Genomic DNA, 13,913 nt, shown 5'->3' with positions numbered 1-13,913 from the left:
GGTGTTCCACGCTCTTTGATGTCCTGCTGCCTGCTCCTGCTCTGCCCACGCCGGCTTCGCTGATGCAAGTTTGCTGCTCTCTGTGGCTTTCCCGTTGCCTTTTATTTGTCTGATTTCTAAGCCAGACGCTTCGTCTTTCTTGTTTCATTCTCTTCTCAGCTGGCCTCGGCTGGTTTACCTGAAATGAGGTTGGCAGGAAGGCAGCGAGAGGTTTCAGCAGGCAGCACGCTGGGCCGCGTGTTGGCCAGCGCCAGAGCTGGGCACAGCCTGGCCAAGGCCCAGTGAACCTCAGACATTTTTTTACTTTGAATTCTGGGGCGACAGCACTGTTCCTGTTTGATTTAGGAGGACACGGATGGAGGAAGGATTGTCAGCACCTTTGGGAGGTCTCTGGTCACCCTTCTGGTTCATGAGGGCACCATTTTGGCTGGGGTCCTGCAGCCAGGCCATGTCACGGGGCAAGGCCACCTGGCCCCTGCTGCAGGCCCAGCTGGGGACTTTGTGCTCTTAAGATAGACATTGTAGTGCTTCAGTTTTATGCCATTGCCCACTTTTGGCACTGTAATCTTCTGCAAAGGGATTTAGTGTACTTAAAGTATGTCCCCCAGGGCACCGGCAGACTGTCAGTGTATGAACAAGGCCTGTGGGCTGCCCTGGGTCCCATAGCACTGAGCATGGTGTGAAGATGTGGTAGAGATGGTTTTGGGAGCAGGGTTTGCAAGTCCAAACCCAGCTCGTGTAGAGGGAAACAGACGCTGGAGAGGAGAAAACCTGCCCCATTGGGTCAGCCAGCGCTGTGTCTCCAGGTCTGAGGATGCTGCTACGATGTTCAGCTGTGCCGAATCAGCCAGGCATGAAGGAAGCAACAGACAGAGAACAGGTGAGGAAAACCAAATCACAAAATGGGAGAGGCCTGTGGAGCTCACCTGTCTCTCAGGGCTCCCCAAACCTCCACAGAGTCCCCTTAGAAATCAATAAATAACATTAAGCTGTGCTGGCACATCTGACCCCTTCCAGCAGGTTCTAATTTAGCCAGCAGAATAAGCATTTACAGAGCTAATTAACAGCAATTTATATCAGCATTTTGTAAATGACTGATTAACTCGTGGGGGTGCCCCATACATACAGTCCACCCACGGCTGCAGTTCCCTTTGCTTTTCAACAGAACTTAGGCTGGCGAAAGGAAACACCCCGCTAATTGCTTGAATTAGATGAAGCAGCCACCCTGCCTCATCTAGTCCAGCTGGGACCCACTCAGGGAGCTCAGGATGTTTTTTGTTTTAACCCCACATGCTGCTGGCTCCCAGATTGCACAGACCCTGCTCGGTGGGACTTTGCCAAGCCGGTGCTGGCCGACCCTGTTGTGCTTAAAGCCATGCAGTGTCTGGGGTCTGTGTTTTGGGGTGCAGACGTGATGCAATTGCACATGAGGATGAGGAGGGCAGGTGGCTCTGGGCAGGGTAAGTTCTTCCTCCTCACACCCCATCTGCACCAGGGGGATGTGGTGGGGAGGAAGGAGGCAGCAGCAGCGGCCGTGCAGCTGTCCAAGCGAATTACGGCCATGCAGCGGCTGCGCTGGTTCCGCTCTACAGCACTCGACAGAGCACCTGGAAATTCATTCGTCACTGGAGGAGAAACGAAGAAACCAAGTGAGGTGAGTAATGAAATGCTGGAATAATTAACCACGGAGGGAGGGGAGCGGGGCACGGCTCCGTGTGCCAGCTGCCAGGGCTGCAGCCACCCAGGAGGCGTTCGCTGGGAGCGGGGACGTGTGTGCAGGGGTTGTGCTGGGCCCGGGGCTCTGCCTGTTGCCTCATCCTGCAGTTTCTCAGATGGGAAGGATAAAATGTCATGACCGCACACCTGGGAGAGAAACGGAAATCCCTGATTTACCTGATAAACCCCTTACATCAATTAGCTGGGTAGTTTGGGGGTCCAAAGTGGGACCCTGCAGCTGAGGTTTCTCCCTGTGCAAAGCCCTCGCTCTGACCCTGTACACGGCTCATGGATGCTTGGGCTCCAGGCCTGATCTGTCCTTGTAGGACCAGGAGAGAGGAAAAAGGTTGTGTGGGTAGTAGCTGCCTAATGGCCACTTATGCATGAAAGAAACTGCAGCCCTGATGTTGCCTAATTACTCAGTTAACATCAGTTTAGATTGTTCCAGTTTTTCTCATCAATTTTTAAATTCCATTATAAGGCTCCCACTTTGTACATTGCTCTTTGCAGCCTTGCTCGCCCTGTCTCTAACAAACGAGAAACTTAAACCTATTCCGTAAAAAGTAAAACCGACAAACAGCAGGAAAGAGGTGATGTCAGAAACATGAGGGTGCAGCCAGGCTCCCTCATTCATTTTGGGCACGCTGAAGGATGGAGGAGGTGACTTCAATGGACTGTGTGGGCACCCAGGCCAGGTGAAAGCAGTGCTGAGTGTCACAACCCCAGCAAAAAGTGCTTGAGCACCACTGTGCTGGGTCAGTGGAGCTGGTGATCCGCTGCTGCCACCTCTCCCAGGGCAGCTGCAGCTCGCCGTGCCCAGCCCTGCCCAAAAAGCACCCGTGGCCTCTCCATCAGGCATTGGGAGAGCTAAGTGGTAATTCACAGGGAATAATTTACAGCAGATTTCCCTCCCCTTCTCTTTGAAGAGAGTATCTAGCAGCAGGTTGCAATTTTGCTTAATTCCTTCCTTATTGAAAGGAGTTGACAAATATATTTGTCATGATCAGGTCTGGCGCTCTGCTAGATTTCATTAGTGGCTCTGCATTAACGAAGTGCTCTGTGCTGTTCATCGGCTGCTGTTTCCATGCCCTTACTGGATTGCTGTAAAACCCCTTGCAAATTTTTGTGGGGGAGGATCCTTTGAAACCCTCAGCCTGGGTAAAACTTCAGTATTCTCAGAAAGCAAATGAGACGATGACCAAATGCCCTCTATCCTCTGCTGTGGGATGTGGTTATCCAGCCACACACACACAGTTTGTGGGTTCAGGCACCCAGGAGCCATACGCTGCCATCCCTAATACAGCACGTTTGGAAAACGTTCAGTAAACCCACCTTGGTTCTTCCTAGGAGTCAAAGTGAGTTAATTTCTGTTTTCATCCTAATTCAAATGGCAGTTCCTGAAAATACATGCTAAGACCAGGATCATAAAATATCATGTGTAGAGAAACAGTGATCAGGTTTGATGCTTGACCCACTGCTGCGTTCAGCCTGGCACACCGAGGTGCCTGGTGGAAACGCACGCGGGCTGTGCTCGCCTCCGCTCCACCTGGTGACTGGGCACCACCAGATGCCCCTCTGCTGCTGGTCTGCTTCCCAACCATCTCTGCCTGAGCAGCACCGTGAAAAATAAACACCAGGAATTCCCCCCTCGCTAGGTTTGTCCTGCAGGTGGGGGTGCTGCCACCCCCCTTTTTGGGGTGGTTGTTGTGTCTGAGCCTTTGCTTCCCCGCTCCATCCCCACCCGAGGGCTCTGTTGCAAGTCCCTTAGCTCAACTTTACTCATGGCATCATCACAGCTGGATGTCCTACAGGAAAATACTCAGCCGCCTTCTTTGGCTCGTTTCCTAAAGGTTGGAAACAATTGGTGTTCCTGGCACCGTGACAGCGATAAAGTAATAATCGTGAAAGGGCTTTCTGAGACAGGGAACAGTCCTGGGACTGCAACAAGAGAGCTGGTGATCACATCGGAGCAGGAGGACGGCCGCCACAAATCAGCTTCTCTCATCCTTACACCTCCTCGCAGGGTGTCGAGGTGCCCTCAGCTGTCAGCGATGCCTGAAACCTGGAGACGTTTCTGCGCTGTGGTCTGAAGGTCAGCCAAGCGTTTTAACTCCTCCAGCAGTGGTGGGAGCTGCGTGCTTCAGCATCCCTGGACGTCTCATCTCTCCGTTACAGCTTGCTCTGGCTAGACTAGGGAAAATGGAGCGTGGATCTTACACTCCTGATGACTTTTTTCAGTTTTCTGGCTGTTTTCGCAGGCCCAGCTGTGGCTCCTGCAGGGCACTGCTCTACCAGGCACCCGTCCTGCTCCGCGCTCCCCTCCCAGCTAGGCAGGCGTGTTCCCCTCTGCATCTCCAGCTTTTCTCTGTGCTCACAGGGTGCTGCCACCCTGCTCTGGGTGCCGCTGCTGCCAACCATCCTCCTCCCCTGGGCAGCATCCCCTCGCCACGCTGCGTCTCCAAGCGCTGAGGCTCAGCTGCAGGATGGGGGCGATGGCATTTGTCTGCCTCACCGTGTGTGTGAGAAGGAATTCATTAAAAATTTCCACTGAGGAAGGATTTCCTCTTCCTAGCAGACACTAACAGGGCTGAGAACTGCGTGCAGGCTCTCCACCACCTTTGCTCTTGCCTGCAGGATCTGAACCATGGGAGCTCACCACACACGGCCACTGCAGGGCTGTGCTTCAGCAGAGGATGGACAACGATGGCTCTGCAGCCCTTTTCCTGCTGTCGCCAGCATCTCCTGCCCATTCCCCCTTCCCTGGAGGAAAACACAGAGCCCAGCACCATGGTATGACCCGGGGTGGAGCTGTGAAAACCTTAGAAGAGGTTGCTGTAGGAAAACCTGCTGCAATGAGCTTTTGAAGCCATATTTTGGGGTCAGTTAAGGTCCCTTAAAAAAGGTACTGGGGCCATTTGGGAAGTTGGAGAAGCGAGGAGCATGAAGGATCTGCCAAAGGGTGTGCAGAGAGCTGCTAGCAAAGCCAGAAGTGGTTCCTGGCACTTGAGCTGCTCTGTATTATGCTGCAGCTCCCCGAGCTTCACCGGGGCCTTGGGATAAACACTTGGTTTTATCTCCTTGGAAGATGCCAAGATTATACGAATTCCTCGCATCCTCATCCGAACAGATGAGTGATACGAAATCCATCACAGGGGGCTGTTAGATGAGCAGCAACCACAGTAAGCCTGCACTTAAATGAAAAACCCAAGTATGACATATTTTTGTATTATTTAACTGATTTTTTGCATCTTGAAGGGAGGAAGTGAGCGAGCGAGTCGGAGGGAGGAGGGCGCAGCAGCCGGGGTGCCTTTTCTCTTCAGAAATGTTCCACGCACTAAAAGGAGAATTTATAGTTCAGCGCTAGGGGGGAAAATGCATTATTCATTTTCCAGACTTTGGAAGACAAAAAAAAAAAAAAAAAAAAAAGAGAGGTGGCATTTCATTTGTACTTACACCGTGACTTGCAGACGAGGCCCTCTTGCAGAAATCAGCCCTGGGGTTTGTCCTGCTTGCTCCAACCAGGCTGGGTACCTCCAGGTACCTCGGCTTCCTGCCCTGGTTGGGCACTTTAGGCTGATCTTTGGCAGCTTTTGTGTTTGACCCCAGAGAAGATCGCAGTTCGGCAGTGGGCAGAGCAATCCTGGAGGGATGCCTCAGCCAGCCCTGGCAAGGCTGCGTCCCAATTAGTCAGGTAGGTGCAAAGTGCTAGGATTTAAGATGCCGTGTGACAGCAAAGTGCCATTACCGTGTAAAAGAAGCTGTTTTAGTTATTCCAGTAAGGAGAAAATTATTCCCCCTGTAGACAGGTGGGATAATTAATCATTATCATCTTCCCATTAGATTTAATATTCCAGGGCTGCACGTGCACCCTGGTTAGGGACTGCAGCCTTCATCAGCCCAGCTCTGACAGCAGCACTGCTCAAAGGCTTTGAACAGCCTCCTCTTGGAGCTGCTTTATTCCCATCTGTGGCTGCCGGTTAATTGGGTTAATTGTGGGGGTTTCATCCAGACCCAGCTGCAGAGAGGGCCGGGAGCATCGCACCGCAGTCCTGATGATTTTTTCTCAAATTACTCGCTTCTCGTTCCTTCTCTGCTGCCATCCCAATTTGGGGTACCTGCTCACCTCTGCTCAGTGCTGGGCTGGGAGCAGAGCCAAGGGAAATCTGTTTCTTGTAGCTGGCACCAATATTGGTCTTTGGGTAATTGCTGGCAAATGAGCTTGCCTAAACAGACTGGAGATTTTTTTTCTTCATTTCTAGAAGGTGAAAACACCAGCATGCAGCGAGAGAATTGGGCTTCTATTGACCCTAACACCTCAATCCTGCTCTCTAAATGCGACATCAATAGCAGGAGCTCTGCAAAACTTTTCACAAAGTCAGCTTTTGTTTTTTAGGATGCCTCCAGGTCTGCCCAGCCCCATCTGGCTTCTGCCACCCCGGAGACCCTCACTGCTCTCCTGGGACCCCAAAAGCTCCCCGGAGAGAGCTGGGTGCAGCCCGTTCAGGACAGCCACGGTCCAGCTGTGCTGAACGGGGCCGTGGGTTTGGCCAAGTCTCTCCCTGAGGGCTTCCAGGTTTTTCCCCTTAGAGGAGGCAGGTTGGCTGAGCTGAAGATGTGCTTTAGTTTCACCTCTTCATCAAGCTGCTTTATATGCTTATTACCGTATTTACACATCCTTCCCCCCACACTCCACTCTAGCCCTAATTTTCAACTGTTAATCAGGCAAAGCACTGCGGCACGCTCTTCTGTAATTAAAGAATTAAAGCCATACCTGAAGAATGCAGATGTGATGGCAAAATTAAATTATTTAAATAAAGCCAGCCCATTAATTATGCATGTCCCTCAATCTTTCATCTCCTGATAAGCTCCAGCAGCTTTTGGAAGTGGAGGGGGAAAGAAAAGTTGAGAAGTCTGAGTGAATTAATGCAGCACGGGGAGCCTGGGCTGGGGCACTGGGAAATGCAGCTGGTTAAATGCAGTTTGCAGCGGGGGCAGAGCTCTTCTTGTGCACACCCAGACCGGCACCTGCTGGCTCTGGCACGAGGGATGTGGGCAGCTGGAGGTGACCGAAGCCTCTGGCCTCGGCTCCTGCAGGCTGCAGCAGAAAACAGCACTGGGTGAGCACAGCTGCTGGAGACGGGGCTGAAATAAAGGAGGGGACAGCCGTGGGTCTGATCAGACAACTGGAAAGCCAGCGAGAGGTGGTGGTGGACAAATAGGCAGAAATTTTTCTTGTTCCCAGATATCTTCTCCTGGCCCGGGTCTCCAGGCAGTGGTCCTGGAGAGCCTGAGGGTGGCTTTGGTCCATGGACGGACTTAAGGCACCTGGTCCTGCGAGCAGCAAGCTCCCTCCTGGGTCCAGAAATGGGCAGCCTGATGCAGACGGTGGCTCTCAGCCCAGAGTGAGCCTACAAAAGTGTCTGAACAGTAATGAACAGACTTCACCCACAGCAGGTTTCCCACCGAGGTGCTGCCACCAGCCCCTCCGAGCTCGTGTGCTGCCCTGCGGCTGCTGCAGCACCGTCATGTCCCGAGTTGAGGGGAAGGAAGCATTCAACACCTGACTTCTGCTCTTAGGGAACTGCAGAGGACACAATAACAGCCTCTTTCCTGCAGTTTACAGTGAGCTGGAGGACAATTCAGTGCTTCCCTCTGTAGATGAACAGGACACATTGTGCATTAGAGGATCCCGTTTAGAGAAGCCCGTTCCTTCTTGCCCCATGCGCTCTGGAAGTTCTCTCTCCCTGTCCCAGGTCATAACCCAGGAGCCACCAATGAATCTTAGCTGATGAGAAAAAACAGCAGGGGAAACTACTGGAATTCTTGCTTACTGCGTTTCATATTAATTAGTGCTAATTATACCCTGTTATTAAGAGTGAGAAATCTGGCAAGGGAAATATTGCAGCTGAGATTGCAGATAGCACTATAGGAAGCGCTGGCACTTGAGAGTCAAAATTAGGCAGCGCAAAATAATTATTTTGGCTGGCTCTGAGAGGGGCTGAGCAGCCTGGATGGAGGAATCCCACCCAGGCCCTTCCCCAGCGTGGAACCAGGCACGGGACATCTCGTAGGGGGTGGCAGCCCCTGGTCACATCCCCCTTCTGACCCAGTTACCACCTTGTACTGGTCCAAGAGGCTTCTGGGGCATTAAGATGTTATTCCACAGGGTATTTTTTTTATATATTCACATCTGGTGCAGCCAGAGGAGTATCTCACCGGTTACAAGAGCTGGACCAGCAGAGCACAAAGCTCTTTTTTTTCTCTGTGCTGTTGTGCTTGGCTCCCCTCCCTCTGCTTGCTAACTGCATCCTTATTCATGTGCTGGCTAGCGCCCTGCCAACACAGTGGCCTCCAATAAATATGTCAATAACAATCTGAAATCATCAGGTCGTGATGCCCTTGGACTGGCTTTATTGAGTGAGATGATTTGAAATATTTATATGTGATGGCTGCGCTGGTAGAAAAAGAGTAATAGAACGGAAGGAGGCTATTAATGTTTGACAAACAGATTTACTTGGATGTAATCAAATTTCAGCATATGCTTGGGGGGGGAAAATCAACAATGTTAACGAATTGCAGTGCCGGCATGCTTTGCTGTAGCCAGCCCATAACTGAGTTCTGTAGCAGTTACTGCTGAAAGATAACATTTATAGCTAACACGTTTTGCTTACAAAATTAAGTGATGCCTTTTTTTTCTTTTCTTTTTTTTCTTTTTCTCATTTTGATAATGGACACAATAATTCTCTCTGCTTTGGCCACCAGGACAGTGAGTGCTTCTAACATGTAGTCCCTGGGCCCATGCAGACAGCCCTGCCGTTGGATAACAAGCACCCACTGCCACAATTTCCCCCATTAGGTTAAAAACTTTTTAGGTTTCTGGCAAAGATCAGCCCTGGGCTGTGAGGAATGACTGCAAAACCCCTTGTGACTGGGCTGCCGTGTTCAGGAAGTTTTTAGGAAGCCCTCACGGGTTTTTCTCCAGGCTGAAACTCTGCCTCCTTCCCTGCAGAACAGTGTTGGGTACCGAAATATTGCTTTGAGTTCTGCTGTGGGTGCACTGAGCAGCACACTGGGCTTGTTTTTACATATAGAGAAATTGCATGTGAGTGGCCGTTCTCAGGAAGGTGTTGTTAAACTTCTGGTTTTGGAGAATTGTCTCCTGGTGACCTGTTTGTTTCACCAGCTTTAGTAATGAAGGGATGCCGGGCTTTTTTGGAGGGTATGAACAAAAGGAAAAGAAGAAAGGGTGCTGGGGAGAGAAGGGAGAGCCTCGACTCTGGGCAGCTCCCAGGGGTGAGGAGGACATGGGAGAGGACACAGAGGCTAGAGGTGGGCAAGATGCTGGCCTTGTGTTTTATACCAGCACCAAGGAGCAGCCCCCCTGCCTCCCAAATGGGTGCCTGCACCAGGACGGGACCCACAGACGGACTCAATCCAGCCAGGGCAAATCCCAGAGTGATCCCTGGTGGTTTGGGGGCAGCAGCTCACTGTCCCTGAGCAAATCGTCCTCTGAGCCATGCCCCGGCCTCACCTGGCTCCACTTGCCCTTCTCAATCATTTAGGGCAGGTGGCAATGCAGAGGAATTATTTAAGCGGTGGCTCTCTTCCCTTCTGCCTTGTAATATCCATCTTATTTTCTGTTTCCATGTGTTATTCATAAAGCTTTTCATGTCATCTTGTTTGCCAGCTGACGGGGAAGCCTGTGGAGGCAGGCAGGTTTGTTCTGCATAAAAGGCCATAAATAATCTGAAAACTGCCAAGCAGTGGCACATTTCAGGGACTTGTGCTTAATACTGGGAGGCTTCCCGCAGCATCACCCCATATCGCAGCTACGGGCAGCTAACTCTGGGGTCTTTTCCACTGCACCAGCTCACTTTCCCCTCTGTTACTTCCCTCTGCGAATTAAGGGATGGGGACAGTGATGCTCTAATAACATCCCAGCATCTCGCCGATTGCCCCTCTGGGTGAGGTTTGTTTCTGATCAGAGGCATTGGCCTAAAAAGCCCTTGGAGGGGTGAGCAGGAGCTGTGCGGGGCTCGGTGAATTCCTCCTGCTGTCATCCAGCTGTACAGAGCTCTTCAAAATAGGAACTAACACGAGCCCTTTGATCTACTGGTGAAAGAGTCCTGCAGTTTAGCTCCTGACAAGAAAATATAATTTGTTTCTGGTGCAGAAAAGCTGTTATCCCATGCAGGAGCAAGGCAGAAAAACCCCAGTGAGGGCTGGTGAGGACAGCCCCTGCCGGGGGACCTGGGCCAGGAGCGTGACAGTGGCACAGGGAAGGACCAGGAGGGGATGGGGGGAGGAGGAATTCCTGGAGGCATCCTTAGGAGGAAAGCTGGCTTTATTTTATGTGGACAGCTCTGATCGGGAGTTTTGGAGGAGGCACACCGAGCAGCAAACAGGGCTTTATGTTAAATCCCTCGTTCTTTCCTCCTGTTGGCAAAAACAGACAGAACTTCATTTTCGGGCAATTACCCCGAGCTGAGAACAATAAATAACTCCTGGAGTTATTTATGAGAAGGAGGGGTGGAGGAATAACTACACCACATGTATGCTAGCCCTGGGAAGCCAGCCGGGCAGGCGGACACGCAGAATCCCCACCACTGCTGGCAGATTTACGGAGCGCACCGAGATATACGGGGGGTCTGCAGCTGGGCTGGGCACAACAATAAATCAGGCAAAACCAACAACCCGCTCATTCCCGGCTCCCTCGTGGCAGGTTGCCGTAGGTGTCTATTAAAAAAAATAAATAATTTAAATTGAGGAACGGTTGAACTCCTTTGCAGGATAACGACAAAGAAATAGGTGTGTTAATATGCGAAATGAAATAACAAAATAGAAGTTTCTTGCAAAGGAGAACACCTATTTCTACTCGGGTAGTTTAATGAGAATTTTACCCTTGACTTCATCCAAATGAGATGCAAATCACCGTTGTATTAAGCGATCATAATTTAACGCTCACAAATAGGTTTTGCAGCTTTATGTTTTAGGCCAAGGCACGGCTCTGTCCCCATATCCCCTTAGGAGCTGTGTCCTGCAGGCTCGGCTGCGAGCAGCAGTCCACAAACCTCACGGACAGGTCACGTCCTTACTCTAGAGGAGGATTTGGCCAAGTGGGATTTCTTGGGTCAGCATTTGGTGACCCCACCACGGTGCGATGGGGAGGTGTCGGTGGCTGTTGAGGGACCAGCAACTGATCCTTGGTGCAGCCCTGCATGTGGCTCGGAGCCGAGCACGGGTTTCTTTTGGCCGTGCCCATTCCCATGGAAAGCAGAAGGACGAGAGGGAGCGAGCATGGGGGCTGCCACATGGGACATCGGTCCCAGACACTGCAGTCTCAGCACTGTGCTGCTTCCCGGGGTGTCCCCGGCACACCGTGAGGTCTCCAAGCCCCTCGGTGGTGTTGGTGGCAGAGGTGGGGCTGTCACCACGAATGCTGGGGCTGCTGCAGGTTCCTCAGGTTGAAGAGGCAGCTGAATGCATTAGCGCTGCAGCTGCCTCCACCCCTCGGTAATTCCCTTTCTCGTCCCCCGCTGCCGCGTGCCTTAATGCTCATTACGTTCCCCGAGCAGCCCAGAAATGCCTCAGCCCATCTCTTTCACAGCAGTGTAATTAGGACAAATGCTTTCTGCTCCTACAGCTGCCAAAGGACCTGGTAGCTGTTACGGTTCCTTACCAGGCTCATCCCGGCAGCTTCTCCTCAGGGATGCGATGTGGGGAGAGGAGCCGGTCCCTGCCCAAGGGCTGACATCCCCCCTAAATCCTCACTAATGGGAAAAATAGGGGCTGTGGGGTCGTGCTGTCCCCATGCAGCCAGCACAAGGGGGGGACAGAGGCTTCTCTGTGGCCAATGTCCATGACATCCCCCCGTGACCATCACCCGGGCATCAGGGCATGTACGTGGCTTTCTGTGGGGTCACCTCCGTGCTGGTGTGTAGATGCTGGTGAAAATCAGGGCCTGGGGGATTTAACGAGCAGGTTAAATTAACCCACACTGCTGTGGGGGGGCTGGAGGCAGCGCCCGCTGCCCCGTTCCCTGCTTAGAAGTGGAATTGCCAAATAAATCCCAACTTCATGCTCAGGGAGTTAATCACTTGAGCTCACCCTCTTATCTGCAGTTCATAGGGGTGTGCGTGCACGTATCCCTACGTGCTTTCAAAGGGAAAATAATTATCGCAGAGATAAAGCTTTCATTATTTTTAATAGCATCAGGTCCACCTGTTGAGTTATTACAGTAATAAAAACTAATTAGATCCCCGGTGATACGTTCCCCCTGTGCACGCTGCCCTCCTACCTTATCGATTGTTATTATAGGAACACAGAACTGTATATCAGGTCATTGGTAATAATGGCTGAGCCCTTTCCACAGGCGTATAAAACAACACACATATTTTAATATAAATAACTGTTCACTCTTATTTAAAAATCTGAAAGGGAAAGCCTTGATTTATTTGGCAGCTGTAGCTGTTCGTCGAGGTTCAGCTGCACACACGAGCTTCTTCCTCGCGCCTCTCGGTCTTGCTGCACAGTCTGTGTCAAAGGAAAGCAAACCCAAATGCAGGTTTTTAGAGTATCAAAGCCTTTCTGTTCAGACTTTTGAAGTTTGACTTTAGTTGTTCAGTCTGAGTTTTATTTTTTTTCATTTACGGGCACTCTTCAGCGTGACTTTGGTTTGCTTTCAGTTCTAGAAAAACGCTTTCATCCCAAACAAACTCATTAATTTGAGCTTCAAAAAAAAAAGTTCCATTTATTCTCCCCTGCTCTCTAATTTTTTAAGCATCATTTTATTTTACATTTCTTTTAAAAATACTTCCAGATTTGAGAGCACCAAAAAAAATCAATTATTCACCTCGCCCGGTTTGTAACGCGCATTCACGGCTGATAAACGCAGGCGCTGGTGCCTGCCAAGCACGACTGCCAAAGCAAATTTGCTGTTGTAGTAGGGCACAGGCATGGGGAAAAGGGTTTGGTAACACGTCACTTGCGTGGGTCTGCAGCAAGAAGGTTTCAACATCCATGGGTAACCGGTGCTAACAGAACGGCTGCTGCATGCACAGAGACGGAGATCTCCCCCTGTGAGTGTGTAAGGCGCTTTAAACCACCAGCAGGACATAATTACCCTAACGAGACTTTGGGCCAAGACCTAAGGAACCTTCCAGCACTGTCAAGACGAGCGAGGTGATCAGTCCCAGCTTAAAATCCTGACTTCTTGGTATCTCTGAGAGTGAGCCCCGCTCATTGAGGGTGCTGCTGTCTGTCTGATCAGTGTGTCGTTTGTGTCCAGCTGTGTTCGTGCCATTATTTTGGCTTTGCTTGAAGGAAAAACCCGAGCAGCTTTCCTGGGCTGACCTCGGAGAGCAGAACGGGACGTGGGCTCCATCCTGCTCCCCCTGCCCATTTTTGCTGCGTGCTCAGGTTTGGGTTTAATTCATCTTTAGCACCCAGGCCAGCCCCACCAGCAAGGACACCCAGCAGGTTTTTTGCTCCCGTCCCTGGGCATCAAAAATCTGAAAAGCCCGTTTTAATGAGAAGCTGCTCCTTTCTGCTGCAGGAGGCTGGGACTTTAATTATCCCGTAGCACTACACTGACAAGCCACCCGGCCTCGGCAGACCTGGGTGATAATTAGACCTGTTGGCTCTCCGGCGGAGGAGAACAGTAATTTTTGCGTGCAGTGCTTCTGCGCATCCTCTAAGGAAAGCACAATCATTCAGAAACTGGAAGTTTGACAGGATGCCAGCTTTAATACACCCGTTGAAATGTTTTCCTGTCAGCGGCGGTACAGCCACATGTCCATCACCAGAGTTTTCCTCTAGGAACTTTTTCTTTTTTTTGGCGAAGAAGAAACAGCCGGGAATTACCTCGCTTCGTTCGGTTTTGGAGTTTTCTGCCTTTGGTTTGGGCTTGGATTTCCTTAAAGAGAGACGTCAAGCAGAGAAGAGAAGAGATGCTTCAGAGTCCCTGCTGTGATAGATGCCCTCGTTAGGGCAAACGAACTTGGGCACCCTTTGCCACTGCCTGCAGCGGTGGGGAGGTGGGCGAGCCTGGCGCACGTCACCGTTCATTGAAGGAGCAGGGGGAGCCTGGGCTGGGTTCTCCCACCTCAAAAGGGACTTGAGTCGAAATCCCAGCATCATTTTGTGCCAATTCCCAGACCACGAGCTGGGGGCTGTGAGCACAAAGCAGCGGGGGTGGC

General features: G+C 51.2%; 1 long non-coding RNA gene across 3 annotated transcripts; it reads left to right on the top strand.

Annotated features, from left to right (window-relative positions):
* Positions 1-993: 993 nt before the first annotated feature.
* On the top strand, positions 994-6,720 carry LOC311423202. 3 transcript variants are annotated; one of them, XR_014685603.1, is made up of 3 exons: positions 994-1,460; positions 1,593-1,654; positions 4,351-6,720. It is a non-coding gene; the product is annotated as an uncharacterized lncRNA (long non-coding RNA). The 3 variants fall into 3 exon arrangements; XR_014685604.1 differs by having other exon boundaries at positions 994-1,654; positions 4,351-5,407; positions 5,976-6,720; XR_014685605.1 differs by having other exon boundaries at positions 994-1,654.
* Positions 6,721-13,913: the final 7,193 nt, after the last annotated feature.

This window comes from Aythya ferina (assembly GCF_964211825.1).
Source record: "Aythya ferina genome assembly, chromosome: 24".
In the NCBI taxonomy this organism is placed as follows: Eukaryota; Metazoa; Chordata; class Aves; order Anseriformes; family Anatidae; genus Aythya; species Aythya ferina.
The sequence above is the reverse complement of the archived record's forward strand: the minus strand, read 5'-3'. Positions and strand labels throughout refer to the sequence as shown.